At 46.8% G+C, this 12599-nt stretch overlaps 1 protein-coding gene and 1 pseudogene across 1 annotated transcript in view; one reads left to right on the top strand and one right to left on the bottom strand.

Moving 5' to 3' along the window:
* Positions 1–12599, top strand: part of PRKCE (protein kinase C epsilon) — a 449749-nt gene that overhangs the window by 219570 nt on the left and 217580 nt on the right. The gene's annotated exons all lie outside the window — the stretch shown is intronic.
* LOC112478122 lies at positions 11403–11521 on the bottom strand (annotated as a pseudogene).

The raw sequence follows: 12599 nt of genomic DNA, 5'->3' as shown, positions 1-12599 counted from the left end.
AGAAAGGCTGGCCAGGCCCCCAGCTCAAGTCTCGCTGGTGCTGAGGGAGGCGGGGAGGAAGGAGGTGAGGGGGAAAATCTCTGCAGCTGTGGGCTGAGGGCACAGGTGGGCTGGCTCTTGCCCCTTACTGTCCATGAACACACATTTTACCTGAACTGCTTACCCAGCTCTGTTCTTATGGTCACAGAGCCATAAACGGGGTGAGACATGGTTCCCACAGTGGGAAATAGTTTTCTTTAGGTCTTTACTTCAAGAGGCTCGGTGGGAGAAGGGCTGTGTGTGTGCAGTGTGATGTGTGTATGTGTTTGTACATGTGCAGGGGTAGGGGTCGGGCTCTTTTCAGTGAGGCACCTTGACTTTTCCCTCCAACCCCGTGCCCCAAGTATGGAGCATCGCATGGTATGTGGTAGCACCCTGGCATCTAATATGAATTCTCGTACTAATTCTCCGGGTCAACGAAGGCCGAGTTGAAGAGTGTCAGACTCCTGGACTGCTGGTCATGCCCTGCTCACCGGGCTCTGCACGCACGTGCTGGTCCCGGAGTCTAGCTCTGCCCACGGGGCAGGGGCAGTTCTGCCCGGCCAGGACCACAGGGCCAGACACTGCCGAGGTTCTGAGAACAGGTTTCTGGAGGAAGGAAGTTGAAGGTAATGAGGTTAATTAAACCCCTGCAGAGTTCTAGCTGTAGAATTGCTCTGAGATACTCTGAAGATTAAAAATTGTGCATTTACTGAGACAGAACCAAAATGCCCACAATTAAACCAAGGTGATGCGTTTCTACCTGTGGTGCTGTGCGCGGCAGTTTAATTTGGCTGGGGAGAAAGGCAAGGGGAGCCCCTTGTCCTCTCTGAATGTCTTTCGTCGAACTCTGAACTCAGGCCTGGCTGGGGTCATCCAGGGGTCCTGCGGTCATCCTTCAGTCTACCCTCTGCTGGATTGAGGGCAGCTGCCTCTGCTGCAACAGGGTGATACGCTTCTGTACATGTCCCCTGGTTAAAGGGCAGCGAGAGCAAAGGCTATGGCCTGTTGCTGCTGGCCCACCCTCTGTCAGGTGGCAGCTCTGGCTGTCAGTGTTCCAGCAGCTTCTGAGTTGCCTGGCTGAGCCCCGCTGAGGCCCAGGGCCAGCACTGACTGGAACTCCTGTTTGACTCTCAGAACCTCCCTGCACTGGGCTTCTGCTCATCGGTCCAGGCCCACGGAGGGGCCTTGGATGAGTGCGAGGAGCACAGACAGCATCCCTTCTACAGCCTCCTGTAGGCACCGTGGTGGGTGGTGCCCCCGATCAGTTCTAGAATAAGGCAGGGATGGTGTAAGTACAGTGAAAATGCAAGAAAGGCAGGCAGAGGGGTGCCCAGTGCGTTGCATTGCTGAAGAGCAAAGGTTAAAATCGTCCAAGTGATTGGATTAGCAGTGGAGGAGAAAGCCTGAGAGAAAAATCAAGCCTGAAATATCAGAACATCTGACTGAGAATAAAAGGGTTTTGAGTGGACTGGTCCTTGGCAAAGCAAGAAATAAATCAGCCCCCTATGGAGCGACTTTCAGGAATTAGCGGCAGGCAATTGGATATTGAGGAAACATTTAAATGTACCAGATTGTGTTTGGGTTCAGAGGCCAAGAGTGTCTTGAGGCCCTTCTGTGTTTTTTGAAGAGCTTCTGGGGAACCCTCCTGTGGAATTAGGAAAAAATCGGACTAGACTGGATTTGTCCCTGACAGGGAGGTACTCATAGTGGAGCCTGTTTCCCCGAAGTCTTCACCAGTCGTCCTGTTAGATTTTCTTTGTGGTGGAGGCAGCGGATGAAGGTGTGGCCAACCCTCGTCACACCTGTTGTTTTACCCGAGAGCCAGTCTTCCCAGACTTGACTAATCTGTGGACTGTTTGTCCAAGGGAAGGAGCAGCAGGCTAGGAGCACGTGGGAGGCCAAGGCCAGGTGGAGCGCAGACTTGGAGCTCTGCCTGGATCACAGCATCCCTCTGTCACCGTCCATCTGGGTAACCGTGAGCACACTCTTGGACTCTCTGGGTCTCTGAGCCCCATCCTGAAAGGGGCGTACTAGTAGTACCTACGTCACAGACTTGTGCTGGTCAGGTTGGGTAACATTTATAAAGGGCAGAGAACAATGCCTGGCATCTGTCTTAATAAATAAAACATTTTGTCCCAAATCATCTCTCATGTCCCTCCCAGTTTTCACTTTCTATGATTCTGCTTCATTTTATCCTCTATAAACCTCTAAGGTGGGAAGGCGATCGTTACCCCATTTTGGAGACAGGGAAAGCACAAGAAGACTGGAGGTATTTTCCAGAACAGTGGCTGGTTAGTGGATGGGCGGAGATGGAAACCAAGAACTCCTGAGTGTGTGACTATACCGCCTCAGAGCGGGGAGGAATTGCTTCAAGCTTTACGGCCCTCATTGTCTCCCCATTTTCCCTCAGTTTCTCAGTCTCTTCGCTTCCCAGGCACAAGATGAAGACAGATGATAAAATAACTTCCTTGTAACTAGGAAGAAACGAGTGCTGAGAGCAGGCAGGGCCCTGACGGAGGGAGGAAGATGGCAGTGCAGGCCAGGCTCTGCTCTGCCTGATGGGAATGCGGGAGGGCCCCAGGGTCTGGGCTCCAAGGCCTGTGTGCAGCCTGCTCCCGAGTGTTTAGGAAGTGTGACTGGACGTGACCACTCCAGCTTTCGCGTTCTTTGGACAAAAGCCTAGTGAATTGGAAAGGCACATTTCCCACGGTGCCAAAAGTTGCCGAGGCCGCAGGTTATCCTAGGTGGAGAGGAGGAGATAGCTATTGCGTGAAGGGGCCGGTCTAGCCTTTTGGCTTCTTGCTGAAAAGCAGCATGTCCTGGGTGGTGGTCTTGCTACTCACCAAGTGATCAGGATCAAGGCAGGTGAGAGAAGTTCACCAAATACCCCAGCAAGGAACTCTCCCCACTGCTACTTCCCCACCCCTGGCTCTCGAGTACCAGAGCAGTACTTCTCAAACTTCAGTTGCACAAGAGTAACCTGGGCATCGTGTTCCAACGCAGATTCTGACTCAATGGGTCAGGGATGGGCGCAGATACCGCATTTCGTCCCAGCCCCCAGGCTCGCCGATGCTGCTGATCATGGACCCCATCGGAGTAGTGAGGGTCCTGAGGACATATTGGCATGGCCCGGGTGCCTTTCCCATCAAGAGCCCTCACTTCTTGAGCTCTGGTTTTGTTTCCCTTCTCACACCCACAGGCTTCTCAGCACCAGCCAGATGGGAACAAGACCGAGGGAGGCTAATGAGGTCCCCCCGGGGCAGAGTGGAGCGCCTCTCTGAGAGAGTGTTGCCACAGTTTCCCTGTGAGAGGGATTATCCCCCAGGGTGGGCAGAATCCTGGAGGGGAGGGGGCCAGGCAGGCTGTGCAACTGGCAAATTTGTACCTCCTTCTTCCTTCCTCGGAGCCCCGCAGTCATCTGTTCAGGCAGCTTTCTACTTAGCACTCTGATTTCTGTGTCCAATCGATTGGCCACTCTTTGTGCCATGTAAAAATGCATGACTGAGTTTTGACCTTGAAGCCAGCCAGCTATGCAGGCTTCTGTCTTTCACTGCCTGTTTGACTTTAGAAAAGGGTTAGGGAAGAAATAAAGCAAGGCTAAAATAATGCCATTAGTAATGCAACTTCTTTGCTTTAAATCCTGCATTTATTAATAATATGATAACAGTACTACTTCTTTCCATTTGTGGATTATATTATGTTTACAAGGCATTATCTTATTTGATACTCAAACTGCCATTATGAGATGAAAGAAGATTATCATCCCCAGGAAACTGAGGCTCAGATTGGTTTATGAGCTTGCCAGAGATCACAGGGCAGTGGGTAACAGAACCGGGTGCACATGCATATTCTTATTAGGATGGATATTGACAGTTCAGTAGACTTGCAGATACTGTGGGTCATAATTTGTCCCATCCCAAACATGATCCCATACCAAAGACAACTCTGAAGGTGTGGCCAGCCTTAACTGGATGTTAAAACTCTTCCTGAAATGATACTGGCAGTATTATTCCTAAAGTGCATAGCTGAGAATCCTCTAAAGTTTTAAAAAGTGTTAAAATAGCAAATAAAGCGAACACATACACACAGAAAAACAAAAATAAAACCATAGGGAAATAAGCTAGAAAATGTTTTAAAATTATTCTCTCTCCCTTTCTCCCTTCTTCCTTCCCTCCCTCCTTCCCCCGCCCCTTCTCTGAATACCCTCTGTGCTTAGTTTTCCTGGCTAGGTTAACATTCCACATGGAAGCATGGGAAGCCATCCAGGCAGGAGTCAGTCCTGCAGTGTTTGTTGGACTGGTTCCTGGAATGTCCCCTCCAGGTCACCATACATGTCTCCTTCCTTCAGGCAGGCATTCTAAGCCACCCCCCATGACAAGGTGGGACAAACACATGGCCAACCACAACTTAATTTTCCCCAAACCTTCTTTAGGCTTTCGTTGCACTTGCTGCTTGGGGTTGCCATGGTGACAGTCTACTGCCTTCTCCCTCAAATAGAACCAGAATCACACTTGCACTTATGTACAGTGGAGAAGTGACAGCGGCATTTCTGTCCATGGCCCTTTCCAGTAAACTCAGCCTCAGCCCAGTGGCCAGGAATGTGTGAGCAGGGCACCTCAACTCACTCTTCAAGGTACTTAAAAAACAAAGCAAACGAAACGCCTACGAATAATTCGTAAGTTCCATTTGTAGTTAATGATTCTAGAAATGCCATGGCTAAGTTGCTGGTTTAAAAAAAAAAAAAAAAAAAGTTACTGTGAACAACTGGAGCCTCACCATAAAACCTTTGTTATTCTGGAGCTCCACGGCTGTGTGCAGAGTTCAGGGCTAGGAGTAACTGGGGGCAGGGAGGAGGTAGTGGTGAGGAATCCAGGGAGTGCTAAAACAGGGACCCTACCCCAAAAGGATTTGCCATTTGGGTACAGGGGAGACAGTCCTGTACCCAAATGTGTTTCCTCTATTCTAGCTCAGCATTGAGGTTCGGCCGTGCAGTGGGAAGGGATTCTGGGAGCACCTTCTACAGAGGCAGGCTGCCGCTTAAATCTCGACTGTCCGATGTACTAGCTCAGGGTCTCTGGGTGAGTTTCTTAATGTCTCAGAGCCTTGACTTCTATACACTTTCTCAGGAAGCTGGTTATGAGCATTGAATGATATGCGCTGAGAGCCTAGCACAGCGTCTTGCTCATAGCAGGTGCTCAGTGAACACTAGTTCTTTTTCTCTTCTTCTCACCTATTCAAGGAGGATGGGGCAGTGGTGGAGGAGAAGGAAAGCAAGTTCCAAGGGTAGGGGAGAACACAGCCTAGGCTTAGGGGCGGGTACTGCAGGCCTGGACAGGGAGCAGAGCTCAGTCCTGGAGGTGGCGGACAGGGACCCACACTGAATTCAGAGGCACAACAGAAAACCATGTGACATGAAGGCCTGTGGAGGGGAGTGTGTGCTTAGAGGAGTTTGTTGAGGGTCATGAATGTGTAGAAGAGGAGCAGGAGATAGGTAATGAGAAATAGGGCAAGAAGTGATGCTGATTACAAGGTGAAAAACTGGGACTTCCACTCACAGGTGAACATTTTCAGTGTTGGAGATCTGGGAAGTTGCCGTGAGCCGTGCACCGCTGTTCAAACTTAGGAAAGGTTTGGGTATCCTGCCTCAGTGTCCCAAGAGATGCTGACCCCTGGCATTTGCAGCCCCAAATGGTTTTCTTTACCTATTCCCTGACTAAAGTGGAAGGAAAATGCTTAGGAAGATGTGGGATATTTAAAACAAACAAAATTTTGTCTTTTGCCTTTAAACACTTTCTCCACCCCACCACTATGCATTCCTCCCCACCATTTCTCAAAATACAAATTACTGAGGAAATAGGCCGTGGAGGATGTATTGCATGCACAGTGCTAGATGGTGAGTGTTTTGCCTGTTCAGAAGTGCTGCATTATGCATGTGGAACCTGGCAGTCTCTTGGGATAATGGGTCAACAAATCCCAAATGTGGCTTGAAGCAGCTGTGACTCTCCATTTCCAGGGAGACCAGGCCATGTTCTTGGGTTGTACATAGTTCCGTTTCCCCGAAACCTCAGAGACCAGATGAAACGTTGCTTTTAAACAATATTCTTTGTAAGCCCTGCCTGCAGGCAGAAGGATGATGGACTGTCAGTCTCTGTCAGTCCATTTCCTGAGCGTTTAGGAGTCTTCCAGGTCAAAGGGTAGCTATTCTGCTAACGTTACCTGGTTTCGAGGATTGGAAACAGTGCGTGGTGATGGGAGGGGTATTGACAAAGAAACTAGAGAAAAACAGAGAATTTTTAGTTTGCCTGGGAGGTGGGAGAATATTGCCCAGACCTTTTGGTAACTGAGTTTAAGGGAGTGCGTGTGTTTCAAGGCATTCTCTCGCCCCTAGAGTGGCTTCTTACTCATGAGACATTGGTCATGGCAATAAGAAAAATACTAGTAATAAAAGCAAGCATTTCCAAAGTACTTTAATAATCTCATTCGGTCTTTACAAAACTCTGAAAGATAGGCAGGGATGATATTATCCTGTGTCAAATGAGATGAGGAATAAGTGTGCTGCCTGAGGCCATTCTGCTAGTTGATGACAGATGGAGGCCCGATAATCCATGTCTCCCCAGCTTCAGGGCAGTGGCACTGCCCTCTGAGTGTGTGTCAGGTGTAAGGAAGGTAACAGAGGAAAAAGAGGAAGGAAATCACATAAAGCCATCATCCCCCATCACCATGGGCCCGCCCTGCCTTCGGTTGGTGGAGAAGGGTGCCTTGCCTAGGGACTATTGCTTCTTGCTGAATGGGGTTGGATGGGGACCAGTTTTCTGCCATAGGCTACAAGGCCCTGACTGTAGGGGACTGATGGTCATGGCCCCAGCCTTTGTCAAGAGGAGAAGGTGGCTGACAGCAATGATTCAGAAGGCTGGAAGGAGCCTTCCTGGGGACAGAGACAGCCTTTGCAGGTGGCATGAAGTCACCTCAGAAATACACTTTAGGAGAATATCTCACCAGAAACCAGCACTGGAGCAGCCAGGGCCCATTGCTTCAACCAGGTGGAACCTGAAGGCTTCTAAGACAGAATAGATTTCAAAGAAAAAGCTTTGAAGAGAAAAGAGTCTATGAGATGTAGGGTTTGGAAATCACAAGACAGACTTACTTAGATCAGGTCTCTGAAAGGGGGCCATGTGGACATTTTGCAGTCTGCTGCCTGGAAGCCTCCTGGGGGCCACCAACTGATGCATACCAGAATGAATGTCTTAGTGATGTTCAAGCCTACACCTCACTGTGGCCCTGTGGGGACACAACAGTAACATGGTGACATTGTTGAAATATACGTATGGAGCCACTTAATGAGGGAGCTAGGCAAGTACCCTCATCATACATGTCTTCTCTAACTCTCAGATTATGGAGAAGCAAGACAGAACCTGTGAACACGGTATAAGTAAAAGACTCACACCGAGTGGAGCACTGGGTGTGCTTGGATTCGTGTTTCTCATTTGAGAGCTGCATGAAGTCTTTGAGGCCCAGCCTAATCTCTCCAGCCCTAGCTTTCAGGCTGAAAGACTGCCTTCAGCATGAGTAGACCAGCTTTTCTGTCCACCTGTCCACCTACCTCATCACTCAGTTGGACAACTCTAATAGATTGAGCATCGCCAGTTCTTCTGAAGTTATAACCTGCAGGTATTGTCCCTGCTGGCCAGGTGTTTCATGTGCAGTCAGGGAGAGGAGACAGATGTGTAAATAGTCGCGATATAGCGAGAGTGTGTGCCTCTCATCCGTGATAATTCCAGCACTTTCCTCATAATGCCAGCCTGCCAAAACTTGAGTGTCTAGTCCTCAAATCCTAGAAAAACAAGGATTCCCCGCAACATGACTCTCTCTCTCTCTCTTATTTTTTAATGCAGAATTTCCTGAGATTTTATTTGTGACCTACAAACTTAATGGAGCCTAGTACTTTTCTCCCTGGGCAGAAACCATTAACGATGCCAAGAGCTGTTAGTGGATACAGTTTTCTCCGCATGTGTAGCAAAGTGTAATTTATGTAGCAAAGTGTAATTCATGTTCTGGTTCGTGAAATAACTTATTAGTGACTTAAATTACAAAGGTGCCTATGGTATCAGGCTAGGTGCTCTGAGAGCATTAGGGAGTTTACTACAAAATTTTTAGGGAGATAATAGATCTATGTGTGAATTGGAAAAATATGATACCAGCTAGGTTGAGGGTATATGCCATAGTGCTTCAAATAGGAAACAAGATGGGTGGATGGAGGGTCCAGGGACTGAATATGGGAACAAAAGACGAAGTCACAAGTTCTCTTTGATATGTGAAGTTGGATATATCTTGGGGACATAGTGTCCAGAGGGTTGGTGGCTCTCAGGTCTGTGTTGTACATCTAGATTTGGGAATTGTCAACATTTGGACAATCCCGATGCCGTGATGGTTGAGAGAGTGTGTATAGAAAGAACCTGACAGAACACCCAGCCAAGAACAGAGCCTGAGGCAGCCCCAGATGCATTGGGACAGGCAGAGGAAGAACCTGCAGAGCAGATGGAGGAGAACTGACCTCGAGGTGGGGGGCTGGTTCCCAAACCAAAGAGCCTTTTAAGAACAAAGGGGTCGTTAGCAGTGTCAGGTGGTTAAGAGTGATCAAATGAGAACTGAGCAGCAGCACCCATTGGTTCTTGGGGTCCTTGAGCAGTGCAGTCTCAAGGAAAAGTTAAGGACAGAGGACAGAGTTCACTGAATTAATTGGAGAGAAAGGCCAGTGAAGGAGTGGAGAAGTGCAGGGAGACCCTACTTTCAGGACTGTAAGGGGAGGGGAGAGCATTGGTAAGAGATTTCAGTATCCCCCCAAAAGGTGGGAGGAGTTGTTTTCTGTTTACAGAGGAGGCCGTGCACAGAGAAGTAAAATAATTTGCCTTTTTCACATTACTATTATAATCAAATCCCACCTCCACCCCAATAAAGGTTATTAAAAATGTTTCCAAAAATATCGCAAATAGAAAATGGCAGAGTAGGTATTCAAATTCCAATATACCTGGCTTCAAAATCTAGGTCCTTGCTACTCAAAATTATGGTCCAGGGACCAGTAACATGGCTATCACCTGGGACCTCATTAGAAATGCAGATTCTCAGACCCAGGCCAGCTTAGAATCTGTGTCTTAATAGGATCCAGGTGATGCACGTGCACATTAAACTGAGAGGCACTGCTCTGTGCTTTCCCCTATTTTATGTTTTAGTAATCCAGATATCTTGTAAAGAGGACCTGAATGATCAGACTGACAAAAAAGCAGAGCTTTAGGTAAGAGAGGCATGCAACTTCTTTCTCTGAGAGGCAGGAGACATCTGCAGGTCCTCAGGTAACCTCGAAGAGCTCATCTTCACAAGGAAGGTCATCCACTGATCCCCAAGCCAAGGCCACAATGGCCCCCTTCACCATAGGATGATGGAGCACATTAAGTTCTGGGCAAGTTTTGCTACATTTTTAATTAATAGCCATCTTCTTCACATAATAATGCAGATGCGGAGGAAGAAAACACCCTTTCAATAGCTAGCATAATTAAGCTGCATAGATTAGTTTGATCTTTGCTGCCCCTCCAAAGCTCTCCAAGGGAAGATAACTCATGTGCATGGAGGTTTGCTCAAATGTTTTCCTTCTAAAGGGTTCAGTAACTGCCTACCTGTGATGTTTTTTAATTACCACAACCGCATCTTTGAATACTTTTTTGAATGAGTGCTCGCTTCAAGGTTCTGCTTAGTCCTTTCTCATCGGTACCTAAAACAACCAAACCACATGCAAAATGCCAAGAAAATCTAAACCCATGGTTCCTTTTTTCTGTGGGCATACTCTCTTTCTCACCTTTACTTTCCTGGGTCCTTGGAGGTTTTGTAGTTCTGTATTTTCCAAAGTGACCCATTAGTTGGTTGTGAAATGAATTTAGTATCAACCAACTTTAAAAACACACACACACACACACACACACACAGTGAAATAGAAAATATCGAAGTGCATCATATGGAGTAGGGGCAGCAGTAGTTTTGTTAAACTTCTTTTTTACTTCTGTAAATACGTGTGCATCCTGAGTTTCCGTGCAAAAATGTTTTCCACACTATGGGTCGTGGTCAAAAAGTATGAGAACCACTGATCCATTTCATTGGTACCTATTTATAGAATCATTGAAATCTGTGTGTGTGTGTGTGTGTGTGTGTGTGTGTGTGTGTGTGTGTGTGTTAAATAGGTACCTTTTTCCAGGCCAATTTCTACTCATGGGTTCAGTCAGCTGTATATGAAAGCATTCCCAGAGATTCCAACCATTTAGCCAAGTTTAAGACCTGCTGGTCTGGTTCAAACTCCTACTCTAAAGAGAATTCCCTTTTATATTATTTCTGGTAGATGAGAATCAAGCCTCTAGGTGCCAGCAGTCTCTCTGTATTCACACCAGGTATATACGTGAAGAGCCCATGCCTTCTGGGATGTGTCTTCTTGTTAGAAACTTCTCCCAGGGACTGATCCAAATCCGGCTTGCTCATAGCTTTCACTCTTGCTGGCTTTGGTCAGTCCCCTGGAGCACTACAGAGTAAATCAATCTGGCACGTCCTCCACATTGATAGCCCTTCAGAGACTAAAGGGCAGATTTTGTTTTCTCTTAAAGCTTTCTTTTTCTCAAGTTAAGCAATTCCAGGGGCTGTAACCATCCTTCATTGTTCATAGTAGAACAGCCTTCTTCATCCTACCTTAGCATCTCTGAATGACTCTTCTGTTTAAAAGAGAACACAAGTCACTCAATACAAGTGGAAACAATGCTGAGAGCAAGGGCATTTCTTCTGCCAGTGCTAGTGGGCAAGCCACCTCATCTCTCTGGCCTTGGTTTCTTCATTTGTAAAGCGAGGCTGTTTGGCTGAGTGACCTACTTTGCAAAGTTCTGGTTTTAGTATTAACTGGGAGGAGAAGGGTATGTGGCTCTCAACAGCAGATATTATTCTCTTTCATGTTAAAGTCAGTGAGCCATAATCACATTAGGAATTTTTAAAGAGTCCATAGGGCCTTTCATGGATGGCAAATTAATCAAGTGTTGCTTTTATTGGCTTGGCATACACAAGAAGGAATGAATACCATGCATAGCTATCCGGGAGCACCCAGCTCTTGGGATTGCAATGCAGACCCAATAGAAAACCCTTTCTTGGTCTTCCCTACTTAAATTTCTATTTTCCCTTATTGTCAGCCACTGGGGGGAAAAAATGTGTTCTTTTGCTAGGATTTACGTAGTACATTTTAGACTAAAGAGATTTTTGTTCTTTTCCTACACCTGAAGTTTTATGCAAAATAATTTAAAATAATGGAGGAGTAGGGTATGCTGTTCTTTCAGCCCAATGAGTCTTTTTTTTTTTTTTAACGCCTACAGCACCCGATATTCCTAGGTGGTCTCCCATCCAAGTACTAACCAGGGTCGACCCTGCTTAGCTTCCGAGATCAGATGAGATCGAGCACGTTCAGGGTGGCATGGCTGTAGACCCAATAAGTATTTTTTGTTTTGTTTTGTTTAGGAATAAATAGATTTTTTAAAAAGTGTTCAGCCAAAACATCTGTTGTTAGCCTCCAAGCACATCTTTAGGCTCCATGGCATGAATTTGCAGGAAGAAAGGTTTTAAATATTAATAAGATTGGGAATTGACTGTTTTGTATGAGTGTTCTGGAATTCACTAAAGCTCCAGTGAACCCTAAAGAACTCAGCCCTCATCATTAGAGAGTTAGCTTCCCTGGGGGCCTCTCCAGGAGCAAGTACTTTCTACCTGAAGAGTGAACAAAGGACAAATGAAACGTGTGGGAGCCTCCTAGGGATGGATGTAGACTTTCAAGTCTCCCTCAAATTTCACCAAATGCACACAATCTTTTCTGCATTTGCCAGTTAGCTCAGCAGAGGGTGGTGCTGGTGGGGCCATGTCCTTGTTTTGGTGTTACTCAGTTCTGTGTGCCCTTGGCCTCAGGGGGAAATAGCAAGAGATATGAGAGAACTTAGAAGGGTTTGTCCCCCACGGTGACTTCTGTAGCATCTACACCATCTCAGAACAGAATTGTCATCAACCAGAAAAATTAGGATGATTTTCCCCATTTGTCTGAGGGAGCCTAGTACTTATTGTGAAAAGGTGGTGGCACTCGGGGAGTTTAGGATGGTTCTGGAGCTCACAAGCAAGATGCCCATGTCGAGAAGGAGCTCTGGCCTGCCAGAGAAGGACCGATCTGGTACCTGGTGAGTTTTGTGTGGTCTTCTCTGTCACTACTTATTTTTCCTTTAAAGTTATTTAGGATATAGTGTTCTTACGACAGGCGAGAGCAATAGTTTTCTTCTCTTTGCACTGAGGAAGTTTTATACTTGACAAAGATAAGTCTTCAGTAATGATTTTTTTATGTGGAGATTCTCATATCCTCTCCCATTGAATATTTCTTTAGCCAAATAGAGAACCTTAGGTGCCCTGATGTCTCTAGGCTATCGTTTTAAAAGAGCATGCTATCCAAAGCCAGTAAAGCCCCATTGTAGTGTTCGCTTACTACTGCCAATTAACCCTCATGTGCCAGCCGTAGAAGGGCAGGA

The sequence above is a fragment of the Pteropus alecto genome, unplaced genomic scaffold (genome assembly GCF_000325575.1).
Source record: "Pteropus alecto unplaced genomic scaffold, ASM32557v1 scaffold131, whole genome shotgun sequence".
In the NCBI taxonomy this organism is placed as follows: domain Eukaryota; kingdom Metazoa; phylum Chordata; class Mammalia; order Chiroptera; family Pteropodidae; genus Pteropus; species Pteropus alecto.
This window is presented reverse-complemented; position numbering and strand designations above follow the sequence as displayed.